Raw genomic sequence first — 14510 nt, 5'->3', positions numbered from 1 at the left:
GAGCTTGTGGGTCCCCCACACCCCCAACAATGGGCAATGTCACCCCCCCCCCTACACACACATGGATATGACCCACACCCCAAAGTGAGGGTCCCCCCTCTTCAGGATGCCACCCATCACTCCACCAACCTCCCAGAGGTCACTACATATCTGCCCTGCACTCTCCCACCTTTAAACCCACCCCCCACCCTTATTTCATGGGTTAAGGCCCTTCACCCCGACCCTTGGCAGTGCACCATGGCACTTGGGCACCTTTGCACTGGCACTCTGGCACCCAGGCAGTGCTCCTGCTGGCTTGGCAGTGCCACCCAGGCATTTTGGTAGTGCCAGGGTGACAGCTGCGAGCCAGGGGGTGGGCCAGTGAGCCACCCTGCACTTATCCTAACCACCCAGGGGTCTCCGTTTGCCCAGGAGACCCTCCTGGGTGCCATTCCGCCTGGTCCACTTTTGTGTGGACCAGCACAGATCAGCATCCGGCTGCAGTCTCCATGGGGAGGCCGGTGAATCGATGGAGGTCTGTGCATCCTGGGTGAGTCGGTCATAAATAGGTTTACGACCTACTTCCGGGAGTGGCATTTCGTCCCGCTCATTTGGGGCAGAGTTCCAACTCTGATTCGTGGGACTTTGGTGAATCCCGTGAGGCGCACAACCTGTCAGGTGGCTCGCTGGAGGTTTCTCCCGTATTCTCTTGACGCTTGTGCTCTCGCATGTGCGCAACACGGCAGGAGAATTGGGCCCATAGAGTTTAAGAGCAGGGAGGTACTGCTGGAAGTGTATAAAATGTTGGTTAGGCCACAGCTAGAGTATTGTCTACAGTTCTGGAATCCACATCATAGGAGAAATGTGATAGCACTGAAAAGGGTGCAGAGGAGATTTGCTAGCATGTTCCCTGGGCTCAGAGTTTTAGTTATGAAGAGAGATTGGATAGACTGGGGTTGTTTTCCTTGGAGCAGAGGAGACTGGAGGTTACATGATTAAGATGTATAAAATTATAAGGGATATAGATAGAGCAGACAAGAAGAAAATCTTCCCCTTGGTGGAGAAATCGATGGGGCATAGATTTAATGGCAGGAGCAGGAGGTTTGGTCGACGTAAGGAAAAGGTTTTTCACCCAGAGGGTGGTGGGACTCTGAAACTCACTGCCTGACAGGGTGGTGGTGGCAGAGACCCTCATAACATTTAAGAAGTAAATGATGGGCCAAAATGGGATTAGAATAGTTAAGTGGTTGTTTGTGGCTGGCGCAGACGTGATGGGCCGAAAAGCCTTTTCTGTGATGTAGACCTCTATGATTCTCAGACTCAAACTTGCTAAGGTTCCTTTGCCAGCACCAGTCAAACCCACCGAGATGGACAAGGCAGTCGATACATGGGGACAAATTCCCTTCCAAGCCACACACCATTCTGACTTGGAACTATATCGCCGTACCTTCACTGTCATTGGGTTAAAATCCTGGAACTACTCTCCTAACAACACTGTGGGTGTGCCTATGTCATATGTACTGCAGTGATTCACGAAGGTTGCCCATTAACACCTTCTTAAGGGCAAATAGAGGTGGACAATTAATGCTAGCCTTTCTAACAATGTTCATATGCCATGAATGAATTATAAAAAACAATGGGCTTGCTGTGAAATCTGCAAAATAGCAACAGCAGAATGTGGCCATTTTCCAAGTGGTAAGATCATATTAGCTACTGACAAATAATCACAGCCATAGTTACACACATTCCATTTTAATAGGCACTTTTCAGAATGTACGTGTCTAACACTCATTATTATATGTAAATTTAGATTAAAAATAAACTGCTTTCCATGGTCATTTGAGATACCACCAAAACCCAAATTACTTATAAAATGGGAAGATATTGTTATGTTCTCTGCAAAGCCCGATAACCTAATTCAACAACCACTTAATAGCTGAAAGAATGCCAAACAAATTTTTCACACTTTAAGACTTTGTTTGTACTGTGTGCTGAATTTGGCTGCATTTGGTGACTGAGGGAGTTAGGTGAGGAGGGAGCAAGGTTTCATTTCATTTCCTGCACTTCCTCAAAGAGCGTGAAGGGAGCCAGGGGTTTACAGAGAGTGCAGCTGACTGGGAGCAGAGTCGGAGGGCGGAGGTCCAGTTGGTTCACAGCGCAGCTACATTCTGTAAGATCAAAGGGGATGGAGGCTAGGGCCGTTGAATGCTCCTCCTGTAGGATGTGGGTGGTGAGGGATACCACCGGTGTCCCCGCTGACTACACCTGCGGGAAGTGCACCCAACTCCAGCTCCTCAGAGACCGTGTAAGGAAACTGGAGCTGGAGCTGGATGAACTTCGGATCATCCGGGAGGCACAGGGGGTGATAGAGAAGAGTTACAGGGAGGTAGCCACACCCAAGATACAGGAAAAGAGTAGCTGTGTTACAGTCAGGGGACGGAAAACGAAGGGGCAGACAGTTCAGGGATCCCTCGTAGCCGTTCCCCTTCAAAACAAGTGTACCATTATGGATGCTGTTGGGAGGGATGACCTATCGGGGGAAGGCCCTAGCAGCCAGGTCTCTGGCACTGAGTCTGGCTCTGTGGCTCAGAAGGGAAGGGGAGAGAATAGAAAAGCAATAGTGTTAGGAGACTCAATGGTTAGGGGAATGGATAGGAGATTCGGTGGTCGTGAACGAGACCCCCGGAAGGTATGTTGCCTCCCGGGTGCCAGGGCCAGGGATGTCTCAGATCGAGTCTACAGGATTCTTAAGAGGGAGGGTGAGAAACCAGAAGTCGTGGTGCACAAAGGCACCAACGACATGGCTAAGAAAAGGGATAAGGATCTAAAAAGTGATTTCAGGGAGTTAGGTTGGAAGCTAACGAGCAGGACAAGCAGAGTAATGATCTCAGGATTGCTACCGGTGCCACGTGCAAGTGAGGCAAGGAACAGAGAGCGAGTGCAGCTGAACATGTGGCTACAGGGCTGGTGCAGGAGGAAAGACTTCAGATATGTCGATCATTGGGATATCTTCTGCAGAAGGTGGGACCTGTACATGAAGGATGGAATGCACTGAAACTGGAGGGGCACCAATATCCTGGGTGGGAGGTTTGCTGGAGCTCTTTGGGATGGTTTAAACTAGTTTGGCAGGGGAATGGGAACCAGAGCTATGGATCAGAGGATAGGGTAGCTGTTGAACAGGCAGAAATAGTATGCAGCAAATCTGTGAGGAAGGACAGACAGTTGATAGGGCAAAGTTGTACTCAGTGGAATGGGCTAAAGTGTGTCTGTTTCAATGCAAGGAGTGTCAGGAATAAGGGAGATGAACTTAGAGCATGGATCAGTACTTGGAACTACTGTTATGGGCCAGGGTTTAGAGAACCCCAAAGTGTATTATGGAGTTCACCTGACCAACAACTTTTAATAGAATGTGGTATGGGGAGCACATGGCCCACTCTACAAGTGTGGTACAGCAGAAATTGAAAAGTATTTTTTTAAAGCAAAACAATGTTTATTCTATGAACTCAAGTTAATCTTTTTAAAACATACAGTGAACATCTTAGCAACCATTAATTAAAATACAACCCTCAAAGGCTACAACACTAAGTAATCCTTTAAGCTTTCCTTTTAACATCCATAAGACTTAAAAACATAACCTTTAACAGAAGCACATCAGGTTAAAATCATTACTGAGAGCAGTTATTAGTTTTAAATCATCAAAGGATCGATTTACAGTTTTTAGGTTACATAGGGAAAGACTCATACACCTTCTGGCTGTGATTGCAGCTATCCAGCTCTGAAAACGAAAGTAAAACACACCCTCAGCAAACAGCCTAAAACGAAAGTAAAAAGCTGACAGACAGCCCAGCTCCTCCCACTCTCTGACATCACTGAAGTAATAAACACCCATTTCTTAAAGGTGCGCTCACTACAGCTATTTATATACACACCCATTTGTAAACACCCATTTCTTAAAGGTACTCTCACTACAATGTTCTGGCCATTACGGAGACATGGATTTCACAGGGTCAGAAGTGGTTGTTAGATGTTCCAGGTTTTAGATGTTTTCAGAAGAATAGGGAGGGAGGTAAAAGAGGAGGGGGGCGGCACTGTTAATTAGGGAGTGTACCACAGCTGCAGAAAAGGAGGTAGTTGAGGAGGGTTTGTCTACTGAGTCAGTATGGGTGGAAGTCAGAAACAAGAAAGGAGCAGTCACTTTATTGGGAGTTTTCTGTAGACCACCCAATAGCAGCAGAGAGATAGAGGAACAGATTGGGTGGCAGATCTTGGCAAAGTGCAGAAGTAACAGAGTTGTTGTCATGGGTGACTTCAAGTTCCCTAATATTGACTGGCCCTTTACCATAGTCATGGAGAGGGATAGGAACAGACAGTATGGGAAGGTATTTAATTGGGGGGGGGGGGATTATACTGCCATTAGACAGGAGCTGAGGAGTATAAAGTGGGAAAAATTGTTCTTGGGGAAATGCACAACAGTAATGTGGGGATTGATTAAGGAGCACTTGCTGCGAGTGCTGAATAGTTTTGTCCCACTGAGATGAGGAAGGAATGGTAAGGTGAAGGAGCCTTGGATGACAAGAGAAGTGGAGCTTCTAGTCAAGAGGAAGAAGGAAGCTCACATAAGGTTGAGGAAGCAAGGATCTGGCACGGCTCTAGAGGGTTACAAGGTAGCCAGGAAGGAACTCAAAAATAGACTTAGGAGAGCTAGAAGGGGGCATGAAAAAGCCCTGGTGGGAAGGATTAGGGAAAGCCCCAAGGTGTTCTACACTTACGTGAGGCATAAGAGGATGATCAGAGTGAGAGTAGGGCTGATCAGGGTCAGTAAAGGGAACTTGTGCCTAGAGTCTGAGGAGTAGGGGGGGCTCTAAATGAATATTTTGAATCAGTATTCACTAGAGAGAGGGACCCTGTTGCTCATGAGAACAGTGTGAACCAGGTTAATAGACTCGAACAGGTAGATATTAAGAAGGAGGATGTACTGGAAATTTTGAAAAGCATCAGGATAGATAAGTCCCCTGGGTCTGACAGGATATACCCAAGGTTACTACGGAAAGCGAGGGAGGAGATTGCTGCGCCGTTGGCGATTACCTTTGCGTCCTCACTCTCCACTGGAGTAGTACCAGGTGATTGGAGGGAGGCGAATGTTGTTCCCCTGTTCAAGAAAGGGAATAGGGAAATCCTGGGGAATTACAGACCCATCAGTCTTAAGTCTGTGGTGAGCATAATATTGGAAAGGATTCTGAGAGATAAGATTTATGATTATTTAGAAAAACATAGTTCGATTAAAGATAGTCAGCATGGCTTTGTGAGGGACAGGTCATGCCTCAAAAGCCTCATTGAATACTTTGAGGATGTGACGAGACACATGAAATGAAATGAAAATCGCTTGTCATAAGTAGGCTTCAATGAAGTTACTGTGAAAAGCCCCTAGTCGCCACATTCCAGCGCCTGTTCGGGGAGGCTGTTACGGGAATTGAACCGTGCTGCTGGCCTGCCTTGGTCTGCTTTCAAAGCCAGCGATTTAGCCCTGTGCTAAACAGCCCCTTAGAAGGTTGGGCAGTGGATGTGGTGTATATGGATTTCAGAAAGGCATTTGATAAGGTTCCTCATGGCAGGCTCATTCAGAAAGTTAGGGGGTATAGGATACTGGGAAATTTGGCTGTCTGGATACAGAATTGGCTGGCTAAACGAAGACAGCGAGTTGTAGTGGATGGAAAGTATTCCGCCTGGAGGTCGGTGACCAGTGTAGTCCCCCGGAAGGATCTATTCTAGGACCTCTGCTCTTTGTGTTTTTTATAAATGACTTGGATGAGGAAGTGGAAGGGTGGGTTAGTAAGTTTGCCGATGACACAAAGGTTGGGGGAGTTGTAGATTGCATTGAGGATTGCTGCAGGTTACAGCAGGACATCGACAGGATGCAGAGCTGGGCTGAGAAGTGGCAGATGGAATTCAACCTTGACAAATGTGAAGTGATTCATTTTGGAAGGTCGAATTTGAATGCTGAATACAGGATTAAAGGCAGGATTCTTGGAAGTGTGGAGGAACAGAGGGATCTTGGGGTCCACGTACATAGATCCCTCAAAGTTGCCATCCAGGTAGGTAGGGTTGTTAAGAAGGCGTATGGTGTGTTGGCTTTCATTAACAGGGGTATTGAGTTTAAGAGCCGCGAGGTTTTGCTGCAGCTTCATAAGTAGTTAGACCATACTTGGAATATTGTGTCCAGTTCTGGTCGCCTCATTATAGGAAGGATGTGGATGCTTTGGAGAGGATACAGAGGAGATTTACCTGGATGCTGCCTGGACTGGAGGGCATGTCTTATGAAGAAAGGTTGTGGGAGCTAGGGCTTTACTCACTGGAATGAAGAAGGCAGAGAGTTGACATGATAGCGGTGTACAAGGTGATGAGAGGCATAGATAGAGTGGATAACCAGAGACTTTTCCCCAGGGTGGAAATGGCTGTCACGAGGGGACATAATTTTAATGTGATTGGAGGAAGGTATTGGGGAGATGTCAGAGGTAGGTTATTTACACAGAGAGTGGTGGGTGTGTGGAATGCACTGCCAGCAGAGGCGGTGGAGTCTGAGTCATTAGGGACATTTAAGCGACTCTTCGACAAGCACATGGACAGCAGTAAATTGAAGAGGTGCAGGTTAGGTGGATCTTCGATTAGTATAAATGGTAAGCACAACATCATGGGCCGAAGGGCCTGTACTGTGCTGTACTGTTCTATGTTCTATGTACTGCAACAAAATACTGAATACACAATTAACTAAACATTGGGCTGGATTTTCTGCCGGCGGGATGCTCCGTTTTGCTGGCAGCCCAGGGGTTTCCCGACGCATTGGGGCTGCCTCACAATGGGAAACCCCATTGGCCAGCCGGCGTAACAGAGCATCCCGCAGCGGGGTGAAACAGAAATGTGGCGCGGTGGATAGGAGAATCCAGCCCAATGTCTTTCGAGACAACTTATATTTTAAACCACAGATCAGGATGTTTCTCACCTTTTTCTTTCAGCACATCAAAAAACACACTTTACATATACTTTACATTGGGCTGGAATCTCTGCCCCGTCACGCCACTTTCCAGCCTCCACCTGCGGGATTCTCCATTACAGAGGCCGGTCAATGGGGTTTCCCATTATGGGGCAGCCCCACGCAGTCGGGAAAACCCCGGGCGCCGGCAAAACAGAGAATCCCGCCGGCGGAGAATCCCTTTTGAGAAGATTTGAGAATATCTTTTGAGAAGACTTTTGATTCTCCCAGAAAAAGTCCAAGATGATCCATAGCTCCTGTGGATTTACTTCTCTTCCTTCCCTTTTTCAACATGGAGATTTTACTTCTAAGAACTGTCTTTTACAGAAAGATTTTTTTTGCTGGAGATTCTTCCTCTAGGTGAATCTTCCAGCTTCAGTTGACCTCCTCCTGAAATCGAAGTGCAAGCTCCTACTAGCATTCCTGCGTGATGAATAATAATAATCTTTATTAGTGTCACAGGTAGGCTTACATTAACACTGCAATGAAGTTACTGTGGAAATCCCTTAGTCGCCACACGAAGGAAAATGTTCGGGTACACTGAGGGAGAATTCATAATGTTCAATTCACCTAACAAGCACGCCTTTCAGGACTTTTGGGAGAAAATCGAAGGAAACCCACACAGACACGGGAAGAACATGCAAACTCCGTACAGACAGTGACCCAAGCCAGCTAACCACTGTGCTACCATGCCGTCCTAAAAGCACAGCACCCTGCTGTAAATAGCTGGCTCTCTCCTGGCAGACTAACCTTGTCTGTGTGTTTCCAGGGATATCGTAGACCCTTACACTCTCAAATTCCATCCTCATGATGATGAGTATCGCATGGGACTCATATCCCAGTAGAAATGTTGATTAGCTATCTTTGAGACACCGTTATCTTGGAAGTAAACAGACAATTTAAAGCACAACTGTTTCCAACCCAATATTCTCAACACCTTTCTGGGACTTGAGACTCGTGGCCTATCCAATGTTGGCACACAGGTTGATGTCATTATCTCCAAGTATAATCACCTTGCACATTCTTCCAGTAAAACAATATGGACCCTCTTCAATCTCTAACAATTAAACCATCGGTTTCCGTCAGACTGACTTCATAACAGATCATTTCTTCATTTTCATTAAAGACAGTCTGAAATACAGGGCGCGGTTTAATGGCTGTGTTGCGCTTAAATGAGAGCGCAACGAGGCTGTTAAATTCAGGAGCAGCCTAAATCTGTTCGCAATCTCACCAGGCCGCACCCGTTGGCGAAATCAGGTTCCCTCCTTAGTGTGGAAAAAACCCAATAATCATTGCTTAAGCTCAATCTCCATACAATTAACGGGAGCGACCTATCTCACGGCTTCCTGTAATCCAATGGCCTCCCCAGCAAGTGGTCACACAGGCAATGATTCTTAAAAATGTGAAGTTAGCAAAAGGGCTGCTGCAGGGTTATGAGGAAGTGAATAACTATCTTCCCTCCCAGGCAATGAGCCTGGGAGCGCTAGGTTTGCTGCTCCGGTGCTCGCAAGGGGGGGTGGGAGAGCCTCCGGGAGGCCAATCGCAGTCCAGATGGGCCGCCATCGGTGGGGGTGGGTAAGGGGGAGCACACCAGGGGGCGTGTCCACCCCTTGGCTGGGTTGGGTTTGCGGGGTGGAGATGGATGTCTCTGCGGCCACGGGTCCGCCATGCCAACCCCTAGATTGTGTGGTCCTGTTCCTGGCAACCCCAGCCCCTTCCTGCCTGCCCCACCGACCACCCATAACTCCCACTGACCGGGAGCCCACTGCTCACACGGCTGAAGGCTATTGCCAATATGGAATTGGCAATCCTAGTTTAAGTGAGCGCTTCACATTTCCCAAGTGGTTTCCCGAGGGTAGGTGTGCCATGTAGCATGTGGGGTCATTGCCTAGCATACCAACCAGACTGTGATGCCTGGACACTGTGCCTGAACATTGCGGGAGGCAACACCTCGGATGCAGCGGGCAACATCCGAACACCCAGGGACTGGGCCCCAGCACATGGGACATTTCAGCGACCAGAGGGTGCGTGTGCGCACCAGTGAGGGGACCAGCGCACGGTCCAGATAATGTTAGGTGCAGGTGTCTGGGGTACAGGATGTGGGGTCCGCTGACCAGGGTCCCCTGCTGCGGCTGGGGTGCATGGGCAGGGCGTGCTGGGAGCAGTGGGGGTACTGGATATCCTGGGGTGGAAGATACCGCTGGTTATCAGTTTCTCGCGCTCTCCAATTCCTTACAGATATTAAACAGTATGGACGATACCTTGGACCCCGCAGAAGCTGCTCTCGTGGTGCTGCCAACAGGCCAGGCGGCCAAACGCCAGAGAAGGTGGTGGCAGTAACGTCGCCAGAGGCTCAAGACGGCAGCCCATGTGCAGGGCCCTGCCCCACATCCTGAGGATCCGGCCGACCATCAGGCCAGCAAGGGACCCAGCGGGGGAAGCCTGGGATGGCCCACGGTGTGCAGGTGTTGCTGGTCGTTCGAACAGATGAAGGACAGCATGTGCTGCAAGAGGCTCTGCCTCAGCAAGGAGCTGGTACGGCATCTGTGCCATGTCCTTGCGGACTTGGCACCACAAGAAGGAGGAGGATACCTGCTCCCAGTGGCTGTCAAGGTCATCACAGCCCTAAACGTCTACACCTCGGGATCATTCCAGGGCCCCGAGCATGGACATGTGTGGCATATCACAAGCTACAGCCCAAAGTGCATCCATGAAGTCAACTTTGACATGAATGAGGCCCAACAGGATGCCCTGGCACCAGGATTCGCCACCATCCATGGGATGCCCAGGACCACATCGCCTTGCGCTCACCGGGCCTTCTGGGGGTGCTCTACATCAACCGGAAGGGGTACCAATCCCTGAACATTCAACTCATGTGCAACCACCACATGAAGAATGTGTACGTGTGTGCACGCTTCCCAGAGACTGTGCACAACAGCTACATTCTGGGGCAGTCTAACAACTCCTGCCTCTTTGAGGATCACCCCAAAATAGCCGGTTGGGTCTTGGGGGATAAGGACTACCCGCTGAGGACCTAGCCAATGACGCCAGTATGGAGGCCAATGACCGATGTGGAGACGCGCTAGAACGATGCCCATGTAACCACCTAGCATTGAATTGAGCTGTGAATCGTACTCCTCAAAAATGCGGTTCCAATGCCTCGACCGCTCTGGTTGTGCACTGCAATACACCCCACCAGAGTGTTGCCCGCTTTGAGGTGGTCTGCTGTGTCCTCCAGAAGCTGGCACAGCAACGGGCAACATGCTGGACGTGGAGGAACATGTGTCCACCTCTGAGGAGGAGGACAAAGAGGTGCCGGATCAGGCGGGGCTGAACAAGCGCGACCAGCTGGAGGATGGAGGACAGACGGCAATGGCGAGGGGGGGCCCTCATCCTTGCCCCCTTCACACAGGACGTGGCCTTGTCCATCATTCCCCCTCTCCCCCACCCACCCCTCACAATTCCCCACCCTCCCAGGGTCTGTGTAACATCACTCCAGGGTGCGGGGACTGTGTTGGCACCGTCAGCGGGTCACTGTCGAGGGCAGAGGGGGGTAATGATAACCCGCTGAGAGCTGAGCACCGGTGTTCCTCATTTAGTGCCATAGTCTGACCCCTGCCTGTCTGCTGATACCCATCACCTACACGTGGTGAGCCAGGGTGGGGGGAATGGAGGAGGTAGCTAGGCCCTGTGTCTGCGAGATGGTGCTCGGCCCACATTGCAGATGAAAATGCCAGAAGTGTCATATTGGTCAAGGGCAACGATTTTTATTAATTACCACGTGTCCCCAACTGACCCATGTGGCCACGATGGTGCTGCCCCCCTCCCCAACCCCCGGCAGACCCTCCCCCACAATGCACCAAACCCCACATTTAGCCCCCCCCCCCCAATGCCCTCTCAGCGATCAGAGGGCACCTAGGAGGTGACCTGGAGAGACACCAACATGGCCTGTGTTCACAGTGGGCTGTTAGCGGCGTGTGCACCTACATCGCTGCGGCAATGGTGTTCTGTACCCGTCCATCCCAACCCCACAGCCCACCTCCTGGCCACTACTTCGCCCCCAGTCCTGGCAGAAGCCCCCTTGCCAGCGGCACAACTGTCAGCAAACTATGGTGATGTTGGACACTTTATGTACCCACTCGCCCTGCAGCCATGACGCCGTCGGGAACTCGGCCCATCGAAGGCGGAGCGTCGCAGAGGCCCCGAAGAATACTGGGTCGTGCCCACTAATGACATGCAAACTGTGTTTACTGTACTTGCGTTCTGGATCGCATTGACACCAATGTCGAGGTGACGGATGTAGCGCACAAAGACTCCGAGAGACGAATAGAGTGAAGTCGATGAGGCTTTATTAAGCGTGACTGCTCCCCCGCAGTTCAGTAGTAGACTGGCCTGCGGGGGAGGACTCCTGGTTCTTATACTCCGCCTTCAGGGCGAAGCTAGAGGTCAACGGCCAACCAGGACCCGGGATCTGTCAGCCAATGACATCACGGCTTCACAGTCCCACATGACCCCTAATGCACACTACCACATTCACCCCTTGTTAAAAATGAACCCGGTGGGGTGATGCTTCGCATGGTGGTAAGGGTTTACAAGGCTGGTCCTGGGAGGAAAACTTTTGCATGTTATTACAGTATGTACAAGGTTTTTTGTTTCGAACTATTTACAGTAATCGCCAGGAGAAAAAGACAAAATGTTCTCGTTAAAAGTCCACATATTGTAGTGTTAGATCGACGCCACGAGTCGGTCGGGCGGTCTGGTCGTCCGTGTCGATCGCCTCGGCCCCGGTGGTGGTGGTGGTGCTTGTTCCGGTGTTGTCGTCTCCGGGAGCCTTACGGTTTCAGCTTGGGCTTCACTCCTGGTCGGGCCTGGGAGGAGGACCGATCCTCCTGGGAAGGGGGCGGTCGCGGGTAGGGGGTGATTGGTGTCGGGGGTGTGTGTGTGTTGCCGGCGGGAGCCAGATCTCGCAGGGAAACCGTGTCCTGTCGGCCGTCGGGGTACTCCACATAAGCGTACTGCGGGTTCGCGTGAAGGAGGTGAACCCTTTTGACCAACGGGTCCGACTTGTGCGCCCGCACATGTTTTCGGAGCAAGATGGGTCCTGGGGCCGCCAGCCAGGTCGGCAGCGACGTTCCAGAGGAGGACTTCCTGGTTTACTGGGCGAACATAGAGACTTTTTAGTGCTGCGAACGCCGTCTGGAAATCCTCTGCGTCTTCGATGAGAGAGAAAATCTCCGTGCTTAACCTCGAGTGCAGGACCTGTAGTTTTTGGTCTTCTGTGACCCGGCCGGGGGCCGTTCTGAGGTAGGCCTCGAAACAAGTCTGCCAGTGCTTGAAAGCTGCTGCTGCGTTCACTGCGTGGGGGCTGATCCTCAGGCATTCCGGGATGATCCTGAGCTCCATAGTCCTTTAGTCACGCTTAATAAATTGTAGCGCACAAAGACTACGAGAGACGAATAGAGTGAAGTCGATGAGGCTTTATTAAGCGTGACTGTTCCCCCGCAGTTCAGTAGTAGACTGGCCTGCGGGGGAGGACTCCTGGTTCTTATACTCTGCCTTCAGGGCGGAGCTAGAGGTCAACGTCCAACCAGGACCCGGGATCTGTCAGCCAATGACATCACGGCTTCACAGTCCCACATGACCCCTAATGCATACTACCACAATGGAGAATAGCGATTTGGCGTCAAATCAGCCCCCATACGATTTTAGATCCGGAACCTATTCTCCGCCCAATTCCTTTTCACAATTTCGGCGTCAGCCAACGGAGAATCCAGCCCCCTGTCTTTATGGTCTTCTGGTAGCATCTGATTCCTAAAGAAATACTGTTTTTCAATTCTTCCATTAACAGCACACTCTAGGAGTTTCAAAATCTTGATCAAACTTCATCGTCCTATATCATTGATCAACATAATTTTCTTTCTCTCGCAAATTCCAAAGAAGTCTGATTCTGTCGCTTCCGCTAAATATTTGCCGATAGGTTTTTGGAACAAACTCATAAACATTAATCACAACAGGCTTGAGGGGCTGATTGGCCAACTCCTGCTCCTGATTTGTATGTTTGTATATCATAATCTTTAGATTGTTCATCTGAAAGAATAAATCTCCAATGCTTTTCCTACCAAAATAGTTTGTAGTAAAATTGTCCAAATTTCTTTTGGCCATTGCAATTTTGAAGCAATATTTTCAAATGTGACAAAATAAATTTTAACTCCTCCTTCACGGAATTTACGCAATAGGTGAAAATTTGTTGCCAAATGAAAACCAGGAGGTAAATCTAATCTATCATCAGGCTTGCCTGCTACTTCTTGTTCAAATCATCAAAGTCTTTCTCTGTCCAATTAAAATTTCCTGGCATCTCTTCCTCTTTGCAATTCAAGGCTTTGCTTTTCCTTTACTCTTCAAAACTCTCTATCACTTTTCCAATTCCTTTCCTCTCTTTCTCGTTTTTCTTTTAGCATTCATTTCTGCACTTCTTTTGAGTTCAGTTTTTTTCATACCTCTTTCCATCACAAGTTGCATCATTTGCAACTGAATTCTAGGCAACTGAATCTGTTGTATTATTGTTTTCTTCCTCAAGGTTCAAATGTTGAGCCAACACCTTAACTATTTCTACTTTCTTAGCACTTATTTTTCAATCTATTTCTGGCACCACTTTTGAATTAACCTTTGTTAACTGTTGCAAGGAATTCAAAGACAAATCCTCTCTTTCGATAAATGTTTCAGCAACAGACACAATCATTTAAACTTTTCAATATATACAATAGTCATTGTGAAATCTTGGGCGCAATTTTACCAAATGGTAACTATGACCCACAGCGAGCATGTTAGCCGTGTGTTTTCTGGCACTCGCAACACAGAGGAACGCACCGCTTTCTAACGTGACTCCAATTAGATACGGGACTTCAGCGGTGAACGCATGGCCGAGGTCGCACTTCGTCCCGTTTCCTGCACTGAGGAGCCCCGCTCGTTGAAACTCCTCAGTGCAGGGAGGGGTCCCGATATCCCAAGCCCCCAACGGGACCCCTGAAGTCCCCCCCACAAGTCCCAACTCACTGTAATCGCCCCCCCCCCGTGCGTGTCACCCTCCGCCCGATCACTGTTTTGCAAATACTTAGCAGTGCCAGCCTAACACCCTGTCAGTGTCCCTGCCAGCTGGAAGCACATGATCACCTTGGCAGTGCCTAGGGCCTGATTTAGCACAGTGGGCTAAACAGCTAGCTTGTAATGCAGAACAAGGCCAGCAGCGCGGGTTCAATTCCCATACCAGCCTCCCCGAACAGGTGCCGGAATGTGGTGACTAGGGCCTTTTCACAGTAACTTCATTGAAGCCTACTTGTGACAATAAGCGATTATTATTAAGGCTACTAACCTGCCCAGAGGGCATGCACCTGGGGGCCTCCAAACCCCTGGGAAACCCCCATGAGTGTTGTTCCGCCTGGGCCCCGTTTTTGGAGACCAGTACTGAATGGCACTCGGATGAGGTCTCCAAGGTGAAGGGGATAGA

General features: G+C 49.6%; 1 protein-coding gene across 2 annotated transcripts in view; it reads right to left on the bottom strand.

Moving 5' to 3' along the window:
• The window catches only part of slc25a21 (solute carrier family 25 member 21), a 920696-nt gene that overhangs the window by 539000 nt on the left and 367186 nt on the right, over positions 1-14510 (bottom strand). The window lies entirely within an intron of this gene.

The sequence above is a fragment of the Scyliorhinus torazame genome, chromosome 2 (genome assembly GCF_047496885.1).
Source record: "Scyliorhinus torazame isolate Kashiwa2021f chromosome 2, sScyTor2.1, whole genome shotgun sequence".
In the NCBI taxonomy this organism is placed as follows: Eukaryota; Metazoa; Chordata; class Chondrichthyes; order Carcharhiniformes; family Scyliorhinidae; genus Scyliorhinus; species Scyliorhinus torazame.
This window is presented reverse-complemented; position numbering and strand designations above follow the sequence as displayed.